At 49.5% G+C, this 14,904-nt stretch overlaps 1 protein-coding gene across 5 annotated transcripts in view; it reads left to right on the plus strand.

Annotated features, from left to right (window-relative positions):
- The first annotated feature begins 49 nt into the window (after positions 1-49).
- Positions 50-14,904, plus strand: part of NCKAP5L (NCK associated protein 5 like) — a 37,416-nt gene continuing 22,561 nt past the window's right edge. For all 5 annotated transcript variants that reach the window (XM_004053087.5, XM_055357270.2, XM_019038193.4 and 2 more), the window contains exon 1: positions 50-194. The gene's annotated coding sequence lies outside the window, so the exon portion shown is untranslated. The remainder of the gene's footprint in view (positions 195-14,904) is intronic.

Below are 14,904 nucleotides of genomic sequence, written 5' to 3' on the forward strand. Positions count from 1 at the left end.
AGGCTGAACGTGGATTGGCTGCTAGGGAGGAGGGAGGCGGGGTCAGAGCCAGGGGCGGGGCTCCCCGGCCCCTTTAAAGCCTTGACATCAGGAGGCGGCTCCGGCACCCCCCTTTCTCTGCCCCCCGCCCCCAAGCCGCGGCCATGGACCTGGCGGATCCGGCCTGTCCTGGCCCAGCTCAACACCTGATTTCGGTGAGTTCTGGGTCTACTTGGGATTGAAAGGGCGGCGAGTGCGGGGGGGCGATCTGTAGCTCCGGGCCGGGGGGAGTGGGGTGTGGAGGGTAAGGCTCTCGTGGCAGTACAGGGTCGGAGAGGGCGTCGCGGCTTCCTGCCCAAACCCTGCTGCCCGCCCCTCCGTCCCTCCCTCCAGCCGCACCCTCCTCGGGGGTCCGGCTGCGACTCTGTGCACCCCCACCCCACCCCCTCCCGCCCCCCGCGCCATCCTCGCGCACACTCCGTGGCCCCGGAAGGGAAACTTTCGGGAGTGGGGGATGTTCCGGGGGCCGGGCTCCCCTCCCTCTTTGAAAGCACTGACCTTGCCCCAGCTGCTCACCCCACCCAACCCGCATCCCACCGTCCGGGTGCCGCTTAGCGGTGCCGGGTTATTGCGGGGGGAGGGGCTCTCTCCCCAAAGCGCAGGCGCGGAGACGAGCCTGGGGCTCTCTTTCGCACTCCTTCCCATTCCCCGTGGCCTGGGGCGGTAGGGCCTGGGGAAGGCGGGGAGAGGCGGAAAGACCGGGTCTCCTAGAGAACAGCCCCTTCAAAGGCTTTGAGGGGCTGCAGGAAGGAGGAAGGACCTGGTGGGCTGCACGCTGAAGAGAAGCTAAGGGAGGGAGAAGGGTTGGTTGGGCAGGGAGCAGGGACAGGGCAGCGCCTGCAGAAAAGGCCCTCCGGGTGCTGGCTGCGGTGCCAGAAGAATGCAGAGAATTCATCTGTGCCCGACGCTTCCCTGGCTTAGCCCAACCAAGAAAGCGGCTGCCCGGATCCTAGCTCCCCTCTCCCTGTCCTGGGCCCAAGGTCCCGCGTTATCTCCAGTCCTGGCACGGCCCCAAGGGCACAGAGGGCCCTCACCTCCCACAGGCCTGGTTTTCCAGGCATCCCAGGGCTGGATCAGCTGAGTCCACCTAGTCTGTCCAGCTGCTACTTCTTAAAGGCCTGCCTTGCTGAGGAGCTGGGGGTCTTGGGCTAAGGAGTTCTCTGGCTGTAGAGGCAATCCCTCCCTCCCACTTCTCCCCGTCTGTCGTGGGTCCTCCTTCTTAAGCACAATGGTCAGCCAGAGGAAGTGGCCCGGGCAGGGGTGGCCTGGGGAGCAGTAGAAAGAGTGTCAATGCCTAACCGTTTTGTGGTCAGTACTTTCGGGGAAAATGAACATAGCCCATTTGCCTTGTTGCAGACCCTCCCTTGCAGACATTACGCCATCTGGCTCTCTGAGACTCCTTGTGTGATAGGAAAATTCACTTCTCAAATTGGTCCCCCCATCTTCCTAAAAACAACCTGGGATTAGTGGGTTTCCTATCCCAAAGAAACCGTGTGTATTCCTTTCCGGGGAGATATTCCCATGTTCAAGCTTGTTTTCAAAGTCTATGGTCTGTGCATGAGGTGGCTTCGTCCCTCCAGCATCTTTCTCCAGCTCTGGCCCTCACGAAGAGAGTGAGGACCTGGAGGGGCAGGTGCCGTGGTTGGCAGGGAAGAAGGATCTTCATGATAGGCCGGTGAAGACCTAAGTGTTTGGGGAGCAAGCGGGTATCAATAAAGACAGAGTCAGAAGCTCTGGTCCCTACTTTTCCTAGCTTGCTGTATGACCTTGGCCAAGACAGTTTGCTCTCTGGGGCTCAGTTTCCCCATCTTTAAATCTCAGTAGTTGGACTAGATAGCTCTAATATTCCCTTCCACTTTTTGACATTGAATGGTTCCACTGATGGGTGAATCTATAGGGGAGAAAGGTCCTCTGGCAGAATGGTTCCATTTAGAGGGAGCTAAAGTGTTGGGTGTGCTTTAAATTGCAATTAGTTAGGATTAGAACCCTGGGTAGAGAGAACAGGTTCCCTTATTCTAAGCCTGAGAGTAGACCTTGTCCCACACACCCCTGGTGCCTTGGGATATGAACTCCTGCTCCTGCTGGCTTGGGTTTGGCCCACCCATCACGCCTGTGGTGAGACATCCTGGCCCTTTGAAGAGGAGCTGAGAGAGGAGGAGGCAGCCAAGGGCCAGCAGGGTAAGCAGATTCCCAGGAGACAGTTTACGTCTCAGCTGTTGGGACTTGTTTTAGGATCTGGGCCAGGGAGCACAACATACTCACCTACCCGCCCTCTTATAGGAGGAGGGCAAGGAGGGCCCCACTGCTTTTGCCCATCCCACCCCCAGCCCTGCCCACCTCACTGCTGTACTCACACCCCCAGGTCCCAGGCAAGGGGCTAAGGATTCTTCCCCACCGCCCTCATCCAGCCCAGCCAGCCTCCCAGGCCCTGCTATACCAGCCAGTGGCAGCAGTGAGGAGAAGCTGCCCCCACCCCACCTTTCCCAGCCCCTTCCCTCCCCAGGGTAGGACTTCTCAGGAGTTGGGCTCTCCAGGTTGGGACTTGCTTTCCAGCCCAAGAGCCAGAGGTCTTGAAGTTCTTCTTGTTTGTTTTCATCCTCGGTCTCCCAGGTGAAGGGGAATGTTGAAGGAGAGGTGGTGGTTAAGGAAGCCCTGGGTTTGCTCATGTAGGGGCACATTCTCCCTGGGTTACTTTTCCCTCTGCTGACTCTCCTGGGCCTGGGAAGCCCTCTGCCCTGGGCCCTGCTGCCTATGAAGGTGAAGCTGCAGCAGGAGGTGTTTAGGTTAAATCCCAAGGAAGCCTTCCTTACCGCTGTGAGCCGTTGGAATGGATAATGGAAGCTCCCAGGGAGGTCAGTTTCCCAGAAAGTGGCTAATGCTGGAGTCACTGTCAGACTGAAGGATGCAGCTGTTACTAGGCAGAAGCTGCTGTTCCCTCTTGGGGTGTGGCTCTGAGGCTGGCCAGCCAGAGGCCCCGTTAGAAGGAGGAAGAGAAAGGGCCCTTGCCTGACAGCCGAAGTGGGGTCCCTGACCCCATCATGCCTGAGTCACCAGAGCTGCATCTCTCAAAACAAGTGCCCTTTCTAGCCCCTGCTTCTCAGCCCCCTCCCCCAGTTCACCACCGCCCTCACTGTCTCCTTCGACAACCCTCACCCGAACCTGGCAGGTTCCCCGAGCCCCAGTCTGGCTGCATTAATGGACTGATTGGATTTTCTATACTTGGAGTTTGGGATTTCTGATTGAACATGCAAATTTATGTAAATCAATCTGGGATCTGCCACTACATCAAAACAACACAGAGCATAGGCTGGAAGGAATCCTAGAGACAGTCTAGTCCAACGCCCTCATGTTAAAAATGGGGAAACTGAAGTCCAGAGGGGGAAGTGATTCATGCGGTGGTGAGTGTCAGAGGCAGGACTCCTGATTCTGCTGTGTAGTTTTACATGGTCCCATTCTGCGTTAATGTTTTATGCATGAGGTAGCCTGGCTGGATTTAAGGCAGAGAGGGCCAGTTCTTGAACCTGAGATAGCAGAAAGCTGGGCCCTTGGAGAGTCAGAGTGTTATCGCAGGACCCCCCCAGGGGCTCTGGTCAGCTTTGTAACATGCCGAGGAAAAACAGCTTCAAATCCCTGAGAACAAGACCCATAATATTTTCCCCCAGACACTGACCTGGAGGGTTGGAGGCTAAGGTCATTGGTTGCTGCCTGTCTTGGCCCTTGTGGTTTCTCGGGAGCTTAGATTTTGTCTGTCCCGGCATCTGTCACAGTACCAGGCACGCAGCAGGCCGTGGATGGACCTGCATATGCAATGCCTCCATCTTTGTTTACCCTTCCCTCCTAGTTTGAGTCTCTACTGGTTCCCTCCGGGGACACAGTGGGAAAAGGTCGTTGGTCTCTTAGGATGCTTTGCCCACCATCCTCTGCCCTCTTGGAGGGCAGACGCCAACTGGACCTCCTCTGCAGGTTTCTACAGCACTGGCCAGACAGGCCTTGCTGTAGGAAGGATCTCTTTATTTTAGGATCAATACCAAGGATGCAAGGGGGCTTCAGAGATGGGCTAGGGTCCCCAAGAAGCAGTCTCCCCCATTTCTTGACTCTTCTTGATCTGATCTGCCTACCTGGCTGTAAGGTGCTCCCCACTCCCACTTCATGGACTGTGCCTGTGGCGTGGGGCTGTTCGGAGGGCTGAGCACTCACTTACCCTGTGGTGCCTGGGCATACTGTATAGATGTGGAGGTGCCTGAGGCAGCTGTCAGCCTGCTTTGTGACACTCTGGGAGGGTGGGGCATGGGCTCAAGAACAGAGGCCTTGACTCCCAGCTAAGGCTACTCACCAGGCCCTGCTGCAGCCTAGGAGGGGGCTTGGGACACATATCTGGGTCTTTCTTCACCTTCTCCCCAAACCCAAGTCTGGAGGACTCTGGAATGAGTACCCCTGTCTTCAGCACCTTCCCAAAACGCTGCAGATATGGAACTGGCACCCTCACCCCCCACCGCCCAGCAGCCCTCGGCGCCTGTGTCTGTAGTTCTCTGTGAGGGGAAATCCTTCTCCTTGGGCCTCAGTTTCCCAGCCAGTGTTCCTGGATTAATCATGCATCACCACTGGGGTGTGGCATCTGCTCAATAATTACCATTTTCCCAGCTCTGGGAGTTAGGCAGATGAAAGAGGAGGCCAGGCTGTTATTAAGGTGAATTATTGTTGCTGTTATTACTGATTTCTAAAACCCAGCAGCTGCTGAGAAGAGCCCAGTCAGGCACAGCCCTCTGAACCTTATGCTGGTCCTTGAACTCTGGGAATTCTCCAATATCCACTATGCTTTTTTTTTTTTAATATATAGATGTCTTAAAGGAGAGAAGACCCCATTCTGCTGCTCCTGCTGTTGCCTGCAGGGCTTGAGTGACAGGTGCTGCTTAGGACCTGTGGTCTGCATGTCTCCTCACTCTCATGTAGTTCAGCCTGAAATTGCCCCTGCCCTTAGACACTCTGGGTAGGCCAATGGTCAAGGTTTTTCTAGGCAGGGCTGTGAGGGGCCCTGGAACTCCCGTAGTGTGGCTCTGGGGTTCTCAGCAGTTGCAGTTCCCAGGGGCTGATTTACCTTACTCCCAGCTGGCTTGATGTGGGAGCTGTAATCGGCCCTTCTGTACAAGGATCTGTTCAGACACCACCAAAACCTGCCCACAGCAGCACCAGGCACTTCCAGGGTCATTTACCCCACTTGCCCCAAACTTCCCCCTGCACTCTGCCTCTGACCCTGACCAGACTGTCCCCCTTCCCAGGGACCTAGAATAAACCCAACTTTTACCCAGGTGGAAGTGCCCCTGACCAACTTCTGAATAGTGGTGTTACCATGCTCACACCACAGCCTGGGGTTAGGAGGGCCTCTCTGCTAACCCAGGGCAAGATTGCTGGAGAAGAAAGGATGTGAAGGCATCAGCAGCCCTGGATTGGAGCCCCCACGTTCATCTGACCGGCCACCTCACCTGCTCCCTTGTCCTAGGGGCCTGGAAGAGGTTGGATGCCACAGCTGGGAGGAGCTTTGGAAATCAACTTGTTGAGTAGTTTGATTCCTTCTAATATTTTTTGCAGTTTTATTTTTTCACCAGGTTTTATAAATATAGTTTGAAAATTGAAATCTCTGCTGGGCACGGTGGCTCATGCCCAGCACTGTGAGAGGCCAAGGTGGGTGGATCACTTGAGGTCAGGAGTTCAAGACCAGCCTGACTAAGACGGTGAAACCTCATCTCTACCAAAAAATATAAAAATTAGCTGGGTGTGGTGGTGTGAACCTGTAGTCCCAGCTACTGGGGAGCCTGAGGTGGGAGGATTGCTTGAACCCAGGAGGCAGAGGTTGCAGTGAGCAGAGATTGAGCCACTGCACTCCAGCCTAGGCAACAGTGAGACCCTGTCTCAAAAAAAAAAAAAAAATCTCACTCCCACCTCCATCACGTTCTCCCCCATAATCATTTATTAGTTTCTTGTATATCCCTTGAGTTTCCTTACACAATACCAAATACACACAAATATATATTCTTTTTTTCATTCTTACCCAAAATACAGCATAGCGTGTCTACTGTATTTGTTGCCTTACCTATTAGCAGTACCTGGGTGTGCCTGGATTTCTCCTGCCGCCTATGTCAGCTCTCCTGTTTCTGGCTGTCTTAGTCTGTTTGAACTGCTATAACAACATACCATAAACTGGGCAGCTTAGAAACAACAGAAATTTATTTCTCACAGCTCTAGAGGCTGGGAAGTCCAAGGTGAAGGCAAGGGCAGATTTGGTGTCTGGTGAGGGCCAGCTTTCTGATTCCTGGACAGAGGCTTCTTATTGTGTCCTAACATGGTGGAAGGGGTGAGGAATCTCACCAGGCCCCTTTTCATAAGAGCACTAATCCCATTCATGAGGGCTCCACCTCCATAACCTATTTACCTCCCACAGCACCACCGCCCTGCCGCCCCTCAATAGCATTACCTTGGGTATTAGGATTTCAGCATGTGGATTTGGGGGCATACAAACATTCAGACCATAGCACTGGCCTTGACCACTCATCCCAGGGTTCCCCAGTTGGCCCCAAGTCATGAGCAGTGTTCGTTCACCTTTGTATACCGAACTTCATTCAGATGCCAGGATTCAGGTCAAACCGGCCCCTGAGGAATTCTCAAGCTATATGAGTGGCCTGTTCATTCAGCCAGCAGATTATTTAGAATTTACTGTGTGCCGGATGCTGTGCTAATCTCTAGGGATACAGTGGTGATCAAAAAAGTCCACGTTAATCAAGTAACTAAACAGTTTTATAATTATAGCTGTGATAAGGGTTGCAAAGAAAGGACATGTGCTATAAGAGCAAGTGCTCCGAGGACCTGCCCCACCTAGTGTTGGGGGTGGCCCGTGCCGAGGCGCATGACATGGCACACATGCTGGGAGCAGGAGTCAGGCCAGGACTGCAGATGTGGGTACCACGTGGCCTAGAATGCTGGCTTTCTCAACTTGGCTTGAGTGGCTTCTCTTCTCCCCACTCCCGCAGTCTGTGGGATGTCCTGGGCCCCTTGAGTTTTATTGTGTCCAAGACAGGAGACCCCCTTCTCTGCCAGATGGTGCTGATCATTTCTCTTCCCCCACCCGCATCACATCGTCTTCTATTTCCCCAGCTCTGAGCCTGCAGGCTCCTGAAGCTGGAGCCTTTCTTTCCACTCCAGGCTGAGGGGAAGTTGGGGGGTGGGGATGGGGGTTTGCTTCTCACTTCCTCTGTAGACAGCACCTCACTTCCTGTCCCCCAGGCTAGAAGAAGGCTAAAACTCTTGGCTTTGCTGTCCCTTCCTCTCTCCTCCCCCACTGCTTTCCTGGAAAGCCTACAGGCCTTGAAGGAGCAAGGCAGCATCAAAGCCAGCAGCTTATCCCTGAAGGCCCTGCCGAGCTCCTTACCCCACCCTTACCCCGCACAAGGGACCTGGCTCCTCAGCTGCAGTCCTTTTCTAGATGGGATATTCTTCTCTCCTGTGCCCTGCAGGGGAGAGGAGTCAGAGTCAGAGGGCTCACCCCCATTTTACAGGAAGGAAACTGAGGCCCAGAGGGGTGCCAGCTTCACCTAGGGTCACGCGGTTTGGCTGCATGAATCTCAGGAGCAGAATCCCAAAAGCCTGACTCCTGTTTGTGATCACAAACAAGAGCAGAGCCCAGTGGGGGCTTGTGGGTGAACCAGAGCTGTTTTCTTCTCCAAGCGTAGAGCTGACAGCTTGGGGTGTCACCTCTGGGCTCTGGCTGGATGGTGCCCACTAGCTGAGCACTGGAGTTGCTTGAGTGCAGAAGGCATATTGGCTGGCCAGAGCCTATTCTTTTTGTAGAAAGAAGCCAGGAGATGGGGGCCTGGGTGCAGTGGCTCACGCCTGTAATCCCAGCACTTTGGGAGGCCAAGGTGGGTGGATCACAAGGTCAGGAGATTGAGACCATCCTGGCTAACACGGTGAAACACCGTCTCTACTAAAAATACAAAAATTAGCCAGGCATGGTGGCACGCGCTTGTAGTCCCAGCTACTCGGGAGGCTGAGGCAGGAGAATCGCTTGAACCCGGGAGATGGAGGTTGCAGTGAGCCGAGATCGCGCCACTGCCTTCCAGCCTGGGCGACAGAGCAAAACTCCATCTCAAAAAAAAAAAAAAAAAAAAAAAAAAAAAAAAAAAAACAGGCCAGGAGATAAAGTTTGGGGGATGGGCACTAGGAGCTGGAAGGGTATCTGCCCAGCTCTCCTCCCCGTGCAGGTGCAGCCTCCCAGGCCCTGTTGTCTCAGACCTGGGAGAAAATACTAATAGCTGATGTTTCAGTGGTCAGCTCTGCCATCACCTCCAGGAGCCTCTCTGCCTTGGTTCCTCCTGTGGGGCCCAGCATGTGTCTCTGGTTATGCCCAGGATATTGAAAAGATGCCAAGTCCCGAATTCGGCCGGGGGATAGGAGAGGAGTTAGTTATTGGCATGGGCCAGGGGAGCAGGAAACCATCACCTTCAAATGTCCTTAGATCCAGCTGCACTGAGTCATTCTGGTTCCATATACACCCAGAGGTTTCTTTCTGCCTCCTCACTTCTGTTGCTGCCCTTCCTTCTGTGTGAAATGACACCCTTCCCTTTTGGTTGTATGTAAACCCCACCTGTCTTTACCTTCTGTTCACTTGATGTCTCCAATTCTGAAAAACGGTTTCAGCTTTAGCTTAATATTTCTCTCCTGATTTTTAAAGTTCTTCAAAAGACTCCTCTTATGGAACTTCCTTCATAGTACAGCTATCTATCCACATGTCTGTTTTCTTTTCTTCCCTTGAGGCAGAGTCTTGCTACGTTGCCCAGGCCGGTCTTGAACTCCTGGGCTCAAGCAATCCTCTGCTTCTATGCATTCAACTTTTTAGAATCCACATATGAGATCATGTGGTATTTGTCTGGGCCTGGCTTATTTCACGTAACATAGTGTTCTCCAGATTCATCCACGTTGTTACAAATGACAGGATTTCCTCCTTTGTTAGGACTTAATAGTGTCCTATTATGTATATATAGCATCTTTTCTTTATCCATTCATCTACTGATGGATACTTAGGTTGGTTCCATATCTTGACTACAATGAATAAACATGGGAGTACAGATATCTCTTCAACATCCTGATTTAATGGTAGTTCTATTTAAGGGTTTTTAATTTTTTTTTTTTTTTGAAGCAGAGTCTTGCACCGTTGCCCAGGCTGGAGTGCAGTGGCACAATCTCAGCTCACTGCGAGCTCCGCCTCCCAGGTTCAAGCTATTCTCCTGCCTCGGCCTCCCAGGTAGCTGGGACTACAGGCGCCCACCACCACGCACGGCTAATTTTTTGTAGTTTTAATAGAGATGGGATGGTCTCGATCTCCTGACCTCGTGATCTGCCCACCTCGGCCTCCCAAAGTGCTGGGATTACAGGCGCGAGCCACCGCACCCGGCCTTTTTTTTTTTTTTTTTTTTTTAATACAAGGTCTTGTTGTGTTGTCTAGGCTGGTCTTGAACTCCTGGCCTCAAGTGATCCTCCTGCCTTGGCCTCCCAAAGTGTTAAGATTATAGGTGTGAGCCACTGGGTCTGGCCTATTTTAAGTTTTTTGAGAAACTTCCATACTATTTACGATAGTGGCTATACTAATTTATATTCCCTCCAATGGTGTACAAGGGTTCCCTTTTCTCCACATCCTTGCCAACACTTATTATTTTGTCTTTTTTATAATATTCTAAATGTATGAGGTAATATCTCATTGTGGTTTAAATTTACATTTCCCTGATGATTCGTGATATCGAGCATTTTTTCGTATACCCACTGGCCATTTGTCTGTCTTTTAAGAAATGTCAGGCTCTGCACGGTGGCTCATTGCCTGTAATCCCAGCACTTTGGGAGGCTGAGGCAGGCAGATTGCTTGAGCCCAGGAGTTCGAGACCAGCCTGGGCAACATGGTCAAAGTCTGTCTCTACAAAAAAAATCCAGAAAATTAGTTGGGCATGGTGATGCATGCCTGTAGTCCCAGCTACTCAGGAGGCTGAGGTGGGAGGATCAGCTGAGCCCAGGAGTTTGAGGTTGCAGTGAGCCATGATTGCACCACTGCAACCAGCCTGCACTCCAGCCTGACTGAATGAGATGTGTGGTTTACAAACATTTTCTCCTATTCTGTAGATTGTCTCTTTAATCTGCTGTTTCCTTTGCTCTGCAGAAGCTTTTTAGTTTGATGTAATCCCCTTTGTTGCCTGTGCTTTTGGGGTCATATCCAAAAAGTCATTGCCCAGACCAATGTCATGGAGTTTTTACCCTGTATTTTATTTTCTCCTAGTAGTTTTACAGTTTCTGGTCAGGTTTAAGGTTTTTTTTTTTTTTTTCCAAGACACAGCCTCGCTGTGTCACCCAGGCCAGAGTGCAGCAGCGCGATCTCGGCTTACTACAACCTCCACTACCTCCTGGGTTCAAGAGATTCCTGTGCCTCTGCCTCCCAAGTAGCTGGAATTACAGGCATGAGCCACCACACCCAGCTAATTTTTGTATTTTTAGTAGAGATGAGGTTTCACCATGTTGCCCAGGCTGATCTCAAACTCCTGACCTCTTGTGATCTGCCTGCCTTGGCCTCCCAAAGTGCTGGGATGATAGGCATGAGCACTGCGCCCGGCCAGGTTTAAGTTTTTAATCCATTTTGAGTTGATTTTTATATATGGTGTGAGATGAGGGTCTAATCTAATTTCAGTCTTCTGCATGTGAATATCCAGTTTTCTCAACACTAATTACTAAGGAGACTGTCTTTTCCCTGTTGTATGTTCTTGGCATCTTTGTCAGCGATCAATTTACTGTAAACATGTGGATTTATTTCTGGTCTCTCTATTCTGAACCATTCATCTAGTATCTGTTTTTATGCCAGTACCATGCTATTTTGATTACTATAGCTTTGTAGTAGGTTCTTCAAATCAGTTAGTGTAATGCCTCCAAGTTTGTTCTTTTGCTCAAGAATAAACTTTTGCTCAGCTTATTTACCTGGCTTTACTCTAGGATGTGGTGTGATAGGTAGCATGGAGAATTTTGGATTCTCAGGGGTAGGTTCAATTCCTATATTCTAGAAATAAGAGGATTTTAACCTCTATTGTTTACTCTATCAAAGTAATTCTTTTGTCAGATGTATTGCTTTGGCTATTTGGGGTCTTTTATGGTTCCATATGAGTTTTAGGATTTTTTTTCCTATTTCTATGAAAAATATAATTGATATCTTGATAGGGATTGCATTGAATCTGTAGATTGCTTTGGGTATTTATGGACATTTAAAAAATATTAATTCTTCCAATCCCTGAACATGGGACATCTTTCCAGTTATTCATGTCAATTTCTTTTATCAGTGTTTTATAGTTTTTAGTGTAGAGATCCTTCACCTCCTTGGTTAAACTTATTCCCAATATTTTACTATTTTGTACTTTTTTAGGTAGTTCGTTGTTAACATATAGAAAGGCTACTGATTTTTTTTCTTGCATGTCTTATGTCCCCTATAGACTGAAAGCTCCAAGAAGCCCAAGAGCTGACCATTCTCTGAATTGCCCCCAGCTATATACCCAAGCATTGCATTTCCTAGTAAGTTTGTTGGTTCAGAAATATCTGTAGAATGAATAGGTTAGTACTATTTGCCAGAGAGAGTCACTGCGGTCTAAGATTGGGTTGAGAACTTTTTTTTTTTTTTTTTTTTTTTTTTGTTTATGAGACAGACTCTCACTCTGTCACCCAGGCTGGAGTACAGTGGCGCGATTTCAGCTCACCACAACCTCAGCCTCTCAGGTTCAAGCAATTCTTCTGCCTCAGCCTCCCAAGTAGCTGGGATCACAGGCGCATGCCACCATGCCTGGCTAATTTTTGTATTTTTAGTAAAGACAGGGTTTCACCATGTTGATCAGGCTGGACTCGAACTCCTGACCTTGTAATCCACCCACCTTGGCCTCCCAAAGTGCTGGGATTACAGGCGTGAGCCACCGCGTCCAGACTTTTTTTTTTTTTTTTTTTTTTTTTTTGAGAGGGTTGAGAACTTCGAAAGGGTCAGAGACAAATCTGAAAATGTCCCTTCCTCACCCTCAGTATGGTTTGTCCTATGGGCCCTAAGAGCCATTTGGTGGAGGATAGTTAGGGGTCTTTTGGGGAACCTGATGAGCCCATGTATGTTCTTAGCTGTCCCTTCTTTCTAACCTTCTTTCTGATGAGAAGGAAAGGAGATCACCAGTTCTGCAGGGGGCAGGGTGGCTCAGGGCTTGGTCTGGTTGGTAGGAGTGGTACACTGGCAGAGGGCGTGGCAGGGAGTGCAGAAATACAAGGAAGGGCCTCTCCTCGGGGAGCTCCCCTTCTAACAGTATAGGGAGTCCCCTCCTCTTCACAGGGAATGTTCAAGAACACAATGCATTGCATTTGGAAATACTGATCTTGCAGGAGGCAGTTGTAGAAGACAGAACAATGAGGCTGCACGAGTCCAGGAAAGCTTGTCCAAAGAGTTGCTCTGGGGCCAGACAAAGGCAGAGCTTTGAGGGTTGTGTTGAGGGCTTTGGTCGTTCCCAAAAGCAGTAGGAGGTCGTGGGAAGATTTGAAGTGGGAAGAACACCATCAGATTTATAGTTTTAGAAGGTTGCTATGGTGGAGCTCCTTGGAAAAGTGTTTGTGGCAAGGAAAATACAAGATAAGCCAGGAACATCTTATGGCAAGAGAGTGCTTAAAAAAAAAAAAAAAAAAAAAGGAAGCACTGGCCAGGTGTGGTGACTTACGCCTGTAATCCCAGCACTTTGGGAGGCCCAGGTGGGTGGAGCTCTTGAGGTCAGGAGTTCGAAACCAGCCTGTCCAACGTGGTGAAACCCCATCTCTACTAAAAATATAAAAATTAACCAGGTGTAGCAGCACACACCTGTGGTCCCAGCTACTCAGGAGGCTGAGGCATGAGAATCGCTTGAGCCGAGATCACACCATTGCACTCCAGCCTGGGCAACAGGGCAAGACTTGTCTTAAAAAGAAAAGGAAGCATGTTGAAAGAAGGACCCAACCTGAAAGATTCTCAATGGCCAATGGCCATAGCTGGAATTTGAGCAATGAAATGTGATAATATTATTGGATTATAACCCAAAGATTAAAATAAATATCCAGTTCATCCATACCAATATAAATACATGATTAAATGGGATGAAGGGACAATTATTCCTTATAGAAAACTTGCAATTAATAAATATAGAAGGAAGATAAGAAATTGAAAATTATGTTTTAGAGCACCATAGTAATTGCTACAAGCAAGATCCACTGATTTTGGTAAAAAAATTGCTGGGTGAAAATTTAAGGAGAAACAGGATATTTACATAGTCTCAAAGTATTGCCCCCCAAAATATTTAATTACAAAAGGAAAAATAGTGACTTTATAATGGAGAAACCAATTAATAGATACTGTCTAACCAAGTGATGAGGTTAAAACATCACCAGGAACAAGAAACCTTGATATCATGTGTGTCCTCAGATATAATGCCCTGGGGAAGGCATATCACCTCCGTGGTATTCTTCTCAAAGCATATAACCTCAGTCTAATCAGTGAGAACATCAAACAACCCAAATTGGAGGACATTCTCCAAAATGTTGACCAGTCCCTTCAGAAGTGTTACGATGATGAAAGGTAAGGAAAGGTCAAGGGATTGTCATGAATTGTAGACACTAAGGAGACTGGGTGACCAAGTACCCTGTGGAATCCTGGATTGGATCTTGGAACAGAATATTGATAGAAAAACTGATAAGATCCATATAAAGGCTATAGTTTCATTTTCTAAAAATTGTTCTGCTGAAGAAAGATGTGGAACCATGAGAACGTGCTACTATGTCTTTTTTTTAAGTATGTATTTATACATAAAGTAACACATAGGCACACAGAAGAAGAGGTGGAAGAGGGGTGGGAGGAGCAGGGGAATGTAATAGGCAAGGGAAAAGTCATCCAGGAAGAAGTGGATACCCTCAAGAAAGTGAAAAGACAGCCCACAGAATGGAAGAAAATATTTTTTTTCTTTTTTTCTTTTTTTTTTTTTTGAGACGGTGTCTCACACTGTCGCCCAGGCTGGAGTGCAATGGCGCTATCTCGGCTCACTGCAACCTCCACCTCCTGGGTTCACACGGTTCTCCTGCCTCAGCCTCCCGAATAGCTGGGATTACAGGCGCACACCACCACACCCAGCTAATTTTTTGTATTTTTAGTAGAGACGGGCTTTCACTATGTTGGCCAGGCTGGTCTCGAACTTCTGACCTCGTGATCCGCCCACTTCGGCCTCCCAAAGCGCTGGGATTACAGGCTTGAGCCACCACACCCGGCCGGAAGAAAATATTTTCAAATCATATATATATATATATAAATAGAAAATAAAGGACTTGTATCTAGAATATGTAAAGAATTCTGAAAACTAGGCTGGGCAAAGTTGCTCATCCCTGTAATCCCAGTGCTTTGGGAGGCCAAGGCAGGAGGATCACTAGGAGGAGTTCAAGATCAGCCTGGGCAGTATGGCAAGACCCTGTCTTTACAAAAAATTTTAAAATTAGCCAGCTGTGGTAGTCCTAGTTACTTGGGAGGCTGAAGTGGGAGGACCACTTGAGCCTAGGAGTCTGAAGTTACAGTAAACTATGACTGTGGCAGTGCACTCCGGCCTAAGTGATAGAGCCAGATCTTGTCTCTTAAAAAAAAAATGTAGGCCAGGCGCAGTGTCTCATGCCTGTAATCCCAGCACTTTGGGAGGCCGAGGCGGGCAGATCACTTGAGGCCAGGAGTTGGAGACCAGCCTGGCCAACATGGTGAAACCCCATCTCCACTAAAAATACAAAAATTAGTCAGTTGTGGTGGCACATGCCTGTAATCCC

The sequence above is a fragment of the Gorilla gorilla genome, chromosome 10 (genome assembly GCF_029281585.2).
Source record: "Gorilla gorilla gorilla isolate KB3781 chromosome 10, NHGRI_mGorGor1-v2.1_pri, whole genome shotgun sequence".
NCBI classification, from domain to species: Eukaryota; Metazoa; Chordata; class Mammalia; order Primates; family Hominidae; genus Gorilla; species Gorilla gorilla.